Source organism: Zootermopsis nevadensis, unplaced genomic scaffold, assembly GCF_977971745.1.
Source record: "Zootermopsis nevadensis isolate Lab colony 2312 unplaced genomic scaffold, Znev_1.0 Znev_ptg000001l, whole genome shotgun sequence".
NCBI lineage: Eukaryota > Metazoa > Arthropoda > Insecta > Blattodea > Termopsidae > Zootermopsis > Zootermopsis nevadensis.
Genome location: NW_028259133.1, coordinates 18,827,236 through 18,839,407, shown reverse-complemented (window position 1 = coordinate 18,839,407; position 12,172 = coordinate 18,827,236). Strand labels below are relative to the sequence as shown.

Below are 12,172 nucleotides of genomic sequence, written 5' to 3'. Positions count from 1 at the left end.
AGGTCCGGGCTGTAGGGTGGATGATTAAACACCTCCCAGCTGAACTTCTGCAGGAGACTTGCTGTCCGTCGAGCCGTGTGCGGCCTAGCGTTATCACTGACCGCACTTCACAGTCGGCGGGAGCTGGAATAAGAACCTCCATCTTCAACAGCTGCAACGATGCTACTGTGAGAACGCGGGACGTGCCGTTAGTGCATGCGCCATGCTACATCATTGCTCTATCACGTACGCACAGTCGCTTCGCGCAATATAAGGTTTGCTATCTGTGGGACGAGTGGGAAACTTACTTTGAGGACGCGCCTCGTACAATTGTATTTACCTTTGGTTACTATTTCGTAATCACACTGGTTTGTTTAATTATTCTCGTACGATCTGTCATAATGGTTGACTCGTTACACAGCAATTAGATCATGTGTGGACAGTGTAATCTCTCTGAGATATATTTATTATACGCGACTTTTCGATAGTCTGCCTACTGCCGTCTTCAGGAGATACCAAATACTGACATTTTATTAATTTGTTTCGTACGCTTGTTACCAGTCCGCGTTTTATAGAACCCTAAGGTTAATCATCGTGTTCAAAAGACTTCCCTGTTTATCCCTAACATTCCTACACCGTAATGCGTCTTGTATTCGCCTCCGTCACTGCGTTTGTAAACTGCTTGAGATAATATTAATTTATTTAACTTTCGGTGTTAGAACGCTGGCCTTGTAATCCTGGAGTCTCGGGTTCGATTCCCGGCGGTGCCCGAATTTATAACTTGTGTTGGGCAAGGCCGTGGTCTAGGCAACACGGAGTTTTCCTCCGTGGCATCCCAACAATTACTCCATTCACACACAGAAGAAGGCAATGGCAAACCACTTCTGGATCATCTGCCAAGAACGTATATGAACAGGTCCCAGTCCGAGAAAAGGATGGAAGGATCCTGTTCATATGGACCTGTCGTCAGACAGAACACTACAAATAAAAAAAAATCATGCAGGCTATGAAGACGGTACACCTAGCTTCCTGATTTTTTCACTCGTAAATACGGCTTCTATGTGAAGGAACAGCCCATAAGATTTGTAGTATTTGCTTAACTCTGGATGATAAATAGCTTGAAGATGTGAAGAGGCGTTGAGGAGGGGTCAGAAAGCGTGTGACTTTTACGGGACAAATTAATAACCCCAACTTTACCTACTACAGTTATCTGACAGCGAAGCCCGAATATTTTACAGCGTTAATACGAAATCCCCGCTGTTGGACATGATCCAGAACTACATCTATAAACCACTCATACTCTTAACGCATTTCCTTGACAGTAAAACTAAGGATTCAAATGAACAGATTTGTTTAGGTTATGATGTTTCAGGCTGTACTTATTGATGCTACACAAAGTTACTTTGATGCAGTGCGGTCTCCGACAGCAGTCAGCATTCTAAACAGGAAGAGAGTGATTGATTGCGCCAGGGTTGTACAGTTCTTTCTCTGTAGTTATGGCGATGATCCTGGCCACGTCGCTTTTCATTTTCCTGTGTGGATTTTGAGGCTGTTTGTGGGACGTGTGGTGACGACGGATCGGGAATGGATAGGAACTAACATTGGAATAATCGGGGGCGTTACTAGTACCCTTAATACTAGGTAAACATGACAATTCCAAGCCATTATTACTAGTTACATACAGATTTTGTCAACTAGCGTGTACAAACTTGTCAGCTGACTTCATGGTACAGAATCCTCAGGGTCACTGAGTTGGTGGAGTTAATCTTCCCAAATTCGAAGAGTTTTTTCCGTATTTATAAAAACCCGTCACCGGAATCTACTCTGAGCCAGCTGAACCCACTCCACGCCATCACATTCTCCAGCCTTTAACGTCAATTTCAGTACTAACCTCAGTGTTCTCTTCAGATTTTCCGACTAATATTTTGTATGTATTTGTAATTTGTCCCATCTCGCCATCCATTTTAAATCGGCACTCCAAGTCTTCAAGAATTAAAAGTAGTTTTAAGTAATGTAGGGATTAACATTCGGATACCCTTTCTTCCTAAGGATAAGGTTACTTTAGGTTAGGTTAGGTTGAGCCGATTTCGAGACTCAAGACTGGTCGTACGATCTTTTCATATCTCAATTTTCTTTCAATTTAATGTAATTTTTATCCATTCCTAATTGCTTCTTCGTTGTAATCTTTCGTTGTCAGCATGTGATTTTCCCCGTAATAACTCTGTTATATAAATGGTCTTTTCATGAGGAACTCATAAGTTGTCTGACGGAAATGTAGTTAAAAATCATATTTGAAATTTTAAGGAAATATAAGACAATTTTGGTCACCCTTGAAATATGATCTCTTATTTGTCTCTCTTTTTTTCTTATTATGTTGCCGACCCTTCTCTCTGACGTAGCTGTGCTCACTTTTTGTCGGCGTTGGTGACCAACGAATCTTTTCATCCTCTGTCCCTGTGTTCCGCCCCCACACACCCAACCGGTCTGTTGTGCGCATGTTTCGAGTTGAATCGGCAGTGGTTCACTATGTTCGGAGTCTCACAGCGAGCCTATTAAAAGGTCGTACCTTTTGAATTGCTAAGAGATTAGAATTTCCTAATCTCCCCAATGTTATCCAGTCAGTCACCCATACTTGCTTCTCGTCTCTCTCCCCCTCCCCCCGAAAAAAAAATAAATCCTTTGATGGTTCGGTTTCAAAATATTAGTTTCTGAACATGTGTCCTTTCCTTTATGACTCGTGTTTGGGGGCTTCCTTTTATGTACTGCATACCCTGTGAGCTGTTACCACTTTCACATAACTTGTGAAAGTTGCTGGATACGAATATTATATTTTGAAAACACGAGGCTTTTATGTTTGTTATCTTATTTTAAAATACAAACTGTCGGAACAAAATCTGTATAACATTTTTTTGGAATAATTTCTGTGCTGTATTCTTTTATTTGAAGCCATAAAATAAATGATGTATCCGTATGAGAAAGGAAATTGAACGTAAGCTAGTCGTGATAACTCTTCAAAATATTGCTATCCTTTAACCGTTTACAAGCCACTGGTAACTGCAAGTACCAATTGCCTTAATAATCAGTAACTCGATGTTTTTCACACAGAGTGTATTTGTATTGTAATTCTCAAAGTAAACAGCGATTATTTCCTTAAACAACGTCAAGCAGCTGATCTATCTAATGGTAAAGTGTGGTGTTTTCTTTGCGGTACGAACTTATTTCTTAAATTATATTTGTATAGACGTCGGCTTTAAATGTTTAAGAACTGAGTAATAGGAAACTCAGGAAGACATAGTAACAATTACTGAACCGGCCAGTATTCGAAGAAGTGTGTTCTAAACGTGAAACAAAATATTCTGTCATTAATTCGTGTAATTATATTTATTTTATTTATTTAGTGTTCTGTCTGACGACAGGTCCATATGAACAGGATCCTTCCATCCTTTTCTCGGACTGGGACCTGTTCATATACGTTCTTGGCAGATGATCCAGAAGTGGTTTGCCATTGCCTTCTTCTGTGTGTGAATGGAGTAATTGTTGGGATGCCACGGAGGAAAACTCCGTGTTGCCTAGACCACGGCCTTGCCCAACACAAGTTATAAATTCGGGCACCGCCGGGAATCGAACCCGAGGATTACAAGGCCAGCGTTCTAACCGCTAGTTCACCGTGGCTTGTAATTATATATGGAGCCCAAAATGTATTTACCTTTTTAGTGATTCTTCTAATATATTATTTCCTCCCACCTCTTCTGTCTTCTTTTTCCGAAGGTCTTGGTCGTTTTATGGACGTTCAAGGCGTAACCAGACCTCTGTCTTGCCTTTCTGTCCAATCTATTCCCATTGTCCCGGCCTCTCCTCCAGTCCGCTAGAAAGTTTTCCAATAATCCTTTCTAAATGCGCTTTACTTCAGATTTCTGGAACTCTGCTGATTCCGCTCGCAGAGAAAAGACACAAGAAGAGAGAGAAGGAGAGAGATTTGCAAAATTTGCTGTTCTTTGCACAAAACCAGCTACCGTTCCTGCGCCCCCCCCCCCCCCCAACCCATCTGCCCTTATATATATATGGTCGATAAATGTTTCTGATGTCCGGGGCAATTTTCTCAAATGAACCCCCTTCCCCCATTCACCAACAAAATGAAAGCTAAGCGGAAATATTTTGACTATAGAAGTACGATCAAAATAAGAGAAAAATGTGTTACGAAAGTGAAGATTTTTTCAGGCAGTTCCGGATTAGTAATCATCGGCATATTGTTAAAGTTAATAACGTAGAAGGACCCATCAGAGTTGACGGACAACAACCCTTACGTGTATTGAACAGTAAAACAATATATTGTAGCATATCTTTGCAAATCGCATTCAAAATATAAAATCTATTTTTCAAATTAAATAAAATTTTAACTCATCTTCACGGCGACTGAAGTCAGATTTCAGCACAAAACGGACCCCCATTTACTACCAGCATATACGGGATATAGGGCACTCTTTTTGCGGATTGGAAAATGCGTTAGGAATGCCTTATTTATTATAATTATATATAATTTAATATTTATAAGGGCCACATTTACATAAACGCTGGACATGCGCCATATCTACAAGACTAAAAAGTCGATATTTCTTCTTTCCACAACTGAGGACACTTAACTAACTAACTAACTAACTAACTAGATGGCTTACCGAACCCGAAGGTTCATCACCGAATTAACCAAAGCTCTGTCCTGGGCCAACAAAATCCAGCCTCCTTCAGCTCCTATCTCCCATAGATCCCGCCTGAGATTATCCTCCCATCTACGTCTAGGTCTCCCCAGCGGTCTCTTCCCTTCAGGTTTCCAAAGCAGTACCCGGTGCACACACCTTGCCCCATCCATGCGCGCTACATGTCCAGCCCATCTCATTCTTCTCGACTTAATCACCCTGACAATACTGGGGGAGGAGAACATATTTTTAAGCTCATCATTATGAAGTTTTCTCCACGCCCCATCGTCTTCCCTCTTAGGCCCAAATATCCTCCTCAACACCCGATTCTCAAACACCTGCAATCTGTGTTCCTCCCTCTGAGTGAGAGACCATATTTCGCACCCATACAAAACAACAAGCAAGATTATTGTTTTGTAGACTTTAATTTTCAGGTTCTTAGAAATCAGACGGGAAGACAAAATATTTTGGACTGAGAAGTAGCAAGCATTTCCAGAATTTAATCTCCTCCTAACTTCCTCACAAGTATCATTTTGATTTGTTATTGTTGTTCCCAAATATTTGAACTTTGTAACCCTTTCAAAGGATTTATTAGCTACCCTAAGATAATTTTGCCCGCCTGTCTTCTGATGACGAGATACTAACATGTACTTAGTTTTTTCTGAATTTACTTCCAGCCCCACTTGTCCACTAGCCTCTAGGAAACATACAATGCAATATTTGACGTTTTGACAGAATCACTTTTAGACTTGAACATATTCTATTTTTCTTCTCGATAGTACGTCAGTTTATAATTTGAGATTCTTTATTCGCTGTCTGTGTGGTCCACAATGAACTCCAGCGTATAAGACCACCATGAGTGAATGATGGATGTTTTATGTGTGCAGAAATTCGTGATTTCCTTACAGCGCATTTCATATACGTGCATGTTCACCGTTATGTGTTTTGTCCTTTAATCAGTGAAATCGATTATCATTTATGATTGCCGCATTCGAGTTTTCAGGACTGACATTATTAACGTACACAGTGAAATATTTCTAGTGTTTGTATGGTATGCAGTTATAATCTGTAAAGTGTAAAATTAATCTCGTCAACATTTCAGTATCGGAATATGTGTGACGTTGAGTTACAGCCTTAACTGTGCTGAAATGTGTCGTAATGTCCATATTGAATGTGTAGAATGAATTTAGTGTTAATGAATTCCGTGTTTGTTGTTTGTGGCGGTAATATTTGGACTTCGTTGACGAAATCACATCAAGATACTTTACCTTCAAGCTAACGTAATATAACTGAACCATGCTTCCATGCTTAATATATCCCTGAATGCATTTAATAACTAGATAATTAATATATCTGAGTATGTTCATGAAATTTTATATGGACGTTGACTGTGGTCTACAATAACTTTTTTTCTTCTATAAAAGTAAAATGCCAACATTACTACATACGATATCTAACGATATGTGCCATCTAGTATTTTATGATTTTATACAATTCCAAAAATTCCATCATCTTATTCGCACGTTTTTAAATGAAATTTTCAAGTCTGCTAGTTTCAGATTATTTATAAAAACGTTGAAGTTTGTTGTATATTATGAAAGTGCTGTGTTTCAAGTTTGATCAAAATATATCGTTGTATTAGAAATTTACTCGTGAATTTTAATTTGTGCCCAGGGTCTGTATAAAGTCGCTACTCAAATGGACAGATAGGAACGAAATTTCTCTACAAAATTAATTGTAGATCTACCACGCTAAGTATAAGTTGAATATTTCTCTACTTTGAAGGATACCAAGAGATGGTTTTCGAATTTCTTTTTAAGTATTGCGTTTTAAAAAACATAACCAACATTTAGCTTGCTACAAATGTCTGTTTGTGGTATTGTTATTCGTTGTTTTCCTTTTGAATATCTTTGAATATAGATTAGTTTAACTTTCGTGATTAACAGTGAGGTTGTGCAATCAGGGGACTTTATAGAGTAGTGGATTTTAATCCCCTGCAGCGACTAGGTTCAGAACGATCTGCAGACTCCACACAGGCTCTATACGAAGCGAATTTCCCGAGAGTAAAGCGGCTGGACCATTGGTTCACGTTGTACTGAAGGCTCTGAATGTGGAGGTATTCTTTGTGTTTACGTAACGTTGACCCATGTGTGACCTTTAAGTTTAAACCTCTGTGGTGTTGGCATTATTAATTTTTATATTATTGTATGTTATTTGAACATTAATGAGTAATTGAACGTATAATGAGGATATCCTATCTCCGTCAGTGAATATTTAACAATATGGAAGGAAGTATAAATCCCGATTTTACATGTGGTTACTAGGTATTAAATTATATGTACATTCGTGTATTCAAATCACTGAAACAAAGATTTTTTTATTTGTTTTTTAAGAAAAAACACGCGCACAAACACACACAAGCTTAATATATATATGTATATATATATATATATATATTAAGCTTGATCTAAATATTAACCGACAGTTAATGTAAGTACGTTTTGTTGAAGAGGTAAGTGAATGTTGTATAAACACACACACCTTTAAAATGAATTTAAGACTGTAATAATTTTATCGTATATGGAAATTCAGGGATAAAATATGAAGACTACCTGAAATTATACCCTGTGCTATATTTTGATGAGCGATTAGTTTATATTCGTATGGCCCCGAAGATGGAGACAGCATGTTGGCATCTATCGACGAATCTACACGGCGCAAAGACCCAGCTGAGCGTCATTGCCATCGCAAAGAAAAATACTCTAAGAGTTCACGGTTCATGTTTATTTATTTTTTTCTAATGGTGTGTAACTTGAAGTTCTTACAAAATTTAATTTGTTAGGCCGATAAGCTAATCTCTTTGTAATTATTTGATTACTTTTTGCTGTGTGCGAATGTAATGAAGCTTTATTTGTGTTTCTTTTTGTGATAAAAGGAGTTAGAGATATAAACGGTACCGTGGAAGAATCACAATTTCAGTGCGAGCTTGTGGAATTTTCAGTCCTGGCATCCGACCCCAACAAAACCACTCAGTTGGATGGAGACTGTACCCGCCGGATCGCGGTGTCCCGCCCGCACCAGGCAAATATTGATTTATCTCTGGCACAAAACGCCCCCGATTAACGACTCCCCCTCCCCTCCCAGCTGCCCTCTTTGTCCGTGTCTTTCTCCCTCTCATTTTATCTCACCAGGGGCGGAGCGTTCATCATAACCCTGTTAGCCACGTTAGCGCGGCTAACACTTTAAAAACTGAAAATAAAATGTCATTTTGGCTTTATTATAACACTTTTTCACGTATTTTTGACTTGTTTGCGTAAACAACTTGCCGGGATGCCAGAGTACAAAATAAAAAGTCTTGTGTTTTTTGTCACACAGCAGAACCGATCAGATAAAATGCATCGTTAGCCAGCTGCAGCCAATCAGGCGTTGTTCGCTCAGCTGTCTGTCTGAATCCGAGGGGTTTGAAACTCTGGAAATTCTACAGCGGGAGAAGGTTTCAAGGATGTGGAAGAATTATTGGCACGTTGGTTTGTAAAAGTAAAGTAAAGTTTGTCCCACTATACGCCATGTAGGCGTTTGGGGTGAGAGGAGGTATAGCTCCTCTCTTCCTTGACCTCGGCACTAGATGGGGGTGAGTGGTCAGCATCACGCCCCGGCCGGCTTTACCCCCGGGAAAGGACCCCGGTACCCATTGTAGAGGAGGCTGGGTGGGCCCCAGAGCCGGTCTGGACGCAGAGGCTAGAGGAAAAATCCTGCCCCCATCGGGGATCGAACCCCGGTCGTCCAGCCCGTAGCTAGTCACTATACTGACTGAGGTTGGTTTGTAGTATTTTAATTTTAATAATAATAAACTTATCTAGAATTTCCGTAAATTAAATAAAGTTAGCAACTCCGTCAAGTAATATTCGATAGCGAGACCACCTACTCCGATTAATCTTCAATTGAATTTAATTTTCTTTTGGAGTAAAAACTTATGACCACTTAAATATTATTTATGACTTTATTACACAACGTAAAATTTGTGGGACTAGAAACATTCGATACGAGAGTAGCCCTTAGTTTAGCCCACAAATCCTTCTTCTTCTTCTTCTTACAAGATTTTTCGTTCAGATAGCTTACATCATTTCAGTACTGACAATGACCCGAGTTTTAAATGTCTAGACATTACTTAAAGAACGACCGCTCATTGAAGTTCATTCCTACATACATAAAAAAATAAGTTTTTTATATATATATTACACTATGCTATTTCCGTGTACATATAAAAAGTTCTGCAACTCCAGGATTGGTTAATGAAATGCGTTCTTTTCCTTTTGCGCCACGAATCATAGGAGTGGTCTGTCTGTTCAATCAAGGACCCTCCTCGTCGTGCAATCGCATATTGACAAAGCGGCCGGATAGAAATTTCAATTAAACCTTTTTTCCCCCGTTCAACTCCATATTAGGCACGCACTTGTGTGGTGGAGAACGCGACTTACTTTGAAAGAAACTTCAGACCGCGTGAATAAGCATATTAAGCGCTTACTTATTAGTAATAAGCCTAATAGTCTTTATTTATAATTAGGCTGGGGCATATTCCCCTGTCTCATAATGACTTTGGGATTTATCTTAAATTAACTTAATGCGGTCGGATATATATTCTAGCTTTTTCCTTTTGCGATCGCAGATTATATTTTCCACAAAACCTCGTTTCTGTTTCACTATTATACCCCGCTTTAGTGTTTAATATGTAGAGTTCGTCTCGTGACCACCTTTTCCCCCCTCCCTTCCTACAGTTTCATTGTTTTAATAATCGTTGTTGCAGGCAGAAGGAAAAAGTGTGAACAGGGTGGCATTTGAGCAACATTCAATTACGTACTGACCGTCAACCTAAATTATGGCTCAGACGTCAATTAATTGTTTATTTTTGCAAAGTAACTTTTTTGGAATTCGTGAAGTTGATTTTTAACTTTCTCCACCACGTGAATTATAAAATCTGAAGAGAAACCCGCGAGATAATATTAAAATCTATCTTAAAGAAATAGGTTATGAGGATGTGGAATATGTTGATCTGGTTTAAGATAAGAGACGAGCAGTGGGAAATTGTCGAAACGAAAATGAACCTTCAGGTTCAATAATAGAGATTAATTTTTTTGGTCAACTGAGGGACCGTATCGTCTGTGCTCTATGATGTTAGCTCATTGTAGCCTCTGGCGTATTGAGTGGAAGTTTTGAAGAAAACTGGACGTCCTAATTTCTTCCCGGAAGTTATATTAAAATTCATGGCTGTGATAATTCAAATTGTTTCGGTTTAAGCTCCAAAAGTGGAGTTCAGTCTGTTTATAGCTGCATGAAGTTCCTTCCTTCTCAAACCGCAGTGTGGTAGATAATTTTAGAGTATTCAGTGCATGAGAATCTATTCGTGGGAAATCTGATTAAGTCTGGCTTGAAATAATGAAAATTCAATATCACTTTCCCATCATCACGAACAGCAACCGAAACGTTGCTTCGACACTTCACTTAGTAATTCGTCAGATAATTTGCTTCTAAAATTCAGTTAGCGACAATGTGTATTCTTTCGGAGTCCAAGTAATGAACATCAGAATTACTGTCAATGGAAAACGTCCTTTCTGAATTCGGAATAATTAACAAGCATTAAATGCTAAATACGCTAAACAGAATAAGTTAAATCTGCAACTTTGTTTACATACATACGGCCTGCCGAATCTTCGTAACATTTTCGAAGATGATCGTCCAGAACGCTCGTCATCACCGACAGAGGTTCGGCCATTTTTAAAACGTGAATGCCACACAAAAGTTTGTGCACGACCCATTGCGGACTCCCCAAATGCTTGCTTTAGCATTTCATAGGTTTCCGTAGCCGTTTTGGCGAGTCTTTGGCAAAATTTGATGCACACGCCATTCCGAAATCGCAGGAGGGTCGGTGTAATGCACTACCAAAACGCCCGTAACTAAGAAACAAATGCTAATTTCGATGATGCCGGCTGGCACACTGATTCACTATGAATGTAGGCCGCACCCCCTAGCGGCAGAAGCTCGTACTACATCCGGTTCGCCCTCTATTGACACAGTCTAGAAACTTTCCGATCGCACCTCATATGTTAAGGATATGCAAAATTGGTAACAACTTAACATTGTTCAGATTAATATTAGTTTAAACTGCAAGTTTTACGACCAGATATGTAATTATAAACCAATTACGATAATTTTCCCCCTATCTAAACCAGCGTTTATCAACCTATGGTACGCGTACCACTGGTGGTACTCGAACTAAGTAAGAAAATTAAAAGACAATATTAACATACATAAGTTTCCCCTGAACACATTTGGTTATTGGTAAGTTTAGTGTGTTAAATTAGAATTAGTGGTACCCCTGCTCCAAATAAATATTGGGATTGTTTATTCCAAAAGTTTTTGTAGTAAATAGCTTATAATAGAGAAGGTTTTTAAAAAGAAAACACGTAATTGGTTCCATTTTTTGTATATCTTTTTGCGTGAAGCAAAGTAAAGGAATGTCATTGTTCTGTGCTTTGACTTATCGTGGATAACATTATCAAACTAGCAGGTGCTGTGCCTTCATTTCTACCACTAAACACAGCGCCAACTGAAATTACAACACTGTCATCAAATATCGACAGTGAATTCGTTTCACGTGATTGATTACAGGGGACAGGGGTTCATTCTTTGATTGAAATTAATTCCAGTAGCAGCGCCATCAGATCTGTTATTACGCACCCCTATCATCCTCTCCCCCCCCTCCCGGTCAATTTCAGAGTAATTTCTTCTCCTGACTACTGGTAATGCAGCCATGACTCAACATGGAAAATGTAAAAGTGTTTCACTAAATTGTATGGCTTGCATTTGTAGTGTTATTGGTTGGAGAATGAGGATTTGCATGCATGTAGTGTTTCAGACCAAGTATACATGCCTTTCAGACAAGTCCCTAGGAAGTTCTACCGGACTACACGGCTATCTTCATACTTGCCGCCGTCAGAACCTGAGAACTCGCCAAGTCATCAGAAAGATCACACGAATGTAATATCTGCTCGCTCTATCTATGGGTCTCGTTAATAACAATGTTTAACTCCACAAACCACAGTGGTAATTTTCATGTACCACATACCTTAACCCCTTACAGTCAAGTGGTAACTATATGTACCACCTGCTTTAATAATCGTTAACTCTGCATTTTTTCGAAATAGTGTTGTGAATATCATGTGATTCTCAGAATAAACAGCAAATTCACCAACGTTTCAGAGGTCTTTGCTGCCTCCATCATCAGGGCCCTCTGAAACTTTGTCAGACGTCTGCCAGACTGCATGGCGCTGTAACCCAGAAGGCAGCCATCTTCGTACTCACAGCGCGGGTTCACAAGAGTTGACATTCGACAGCGTCACAGTGTTTTTTTTACGAGTTTCGTATGATTCTCAGAGTAAACAGTGGATGTTTCCGTAAATAGAATGGAGACTAGTGTTTTCTTTGAGGTAATCTTTCCAGTTGAT

At 39.3% G+C, this 12,172-nt stretch overlaps 1 protein-coding gene across 1 annotated transcript in view; it reads left to right on the top strand.

Moving 5' to 3' along the window:
* The window catches only part of Ten-m (teneurin transmembrane protein Ten-m), a 292,606-nt gene that overhangs the window by 243,641 nt on the left and 36,793 nt on the right, over window positions 1-12,172 (top strand). The gene's annotated exons all lie outside the window — the stretch shown is intronic.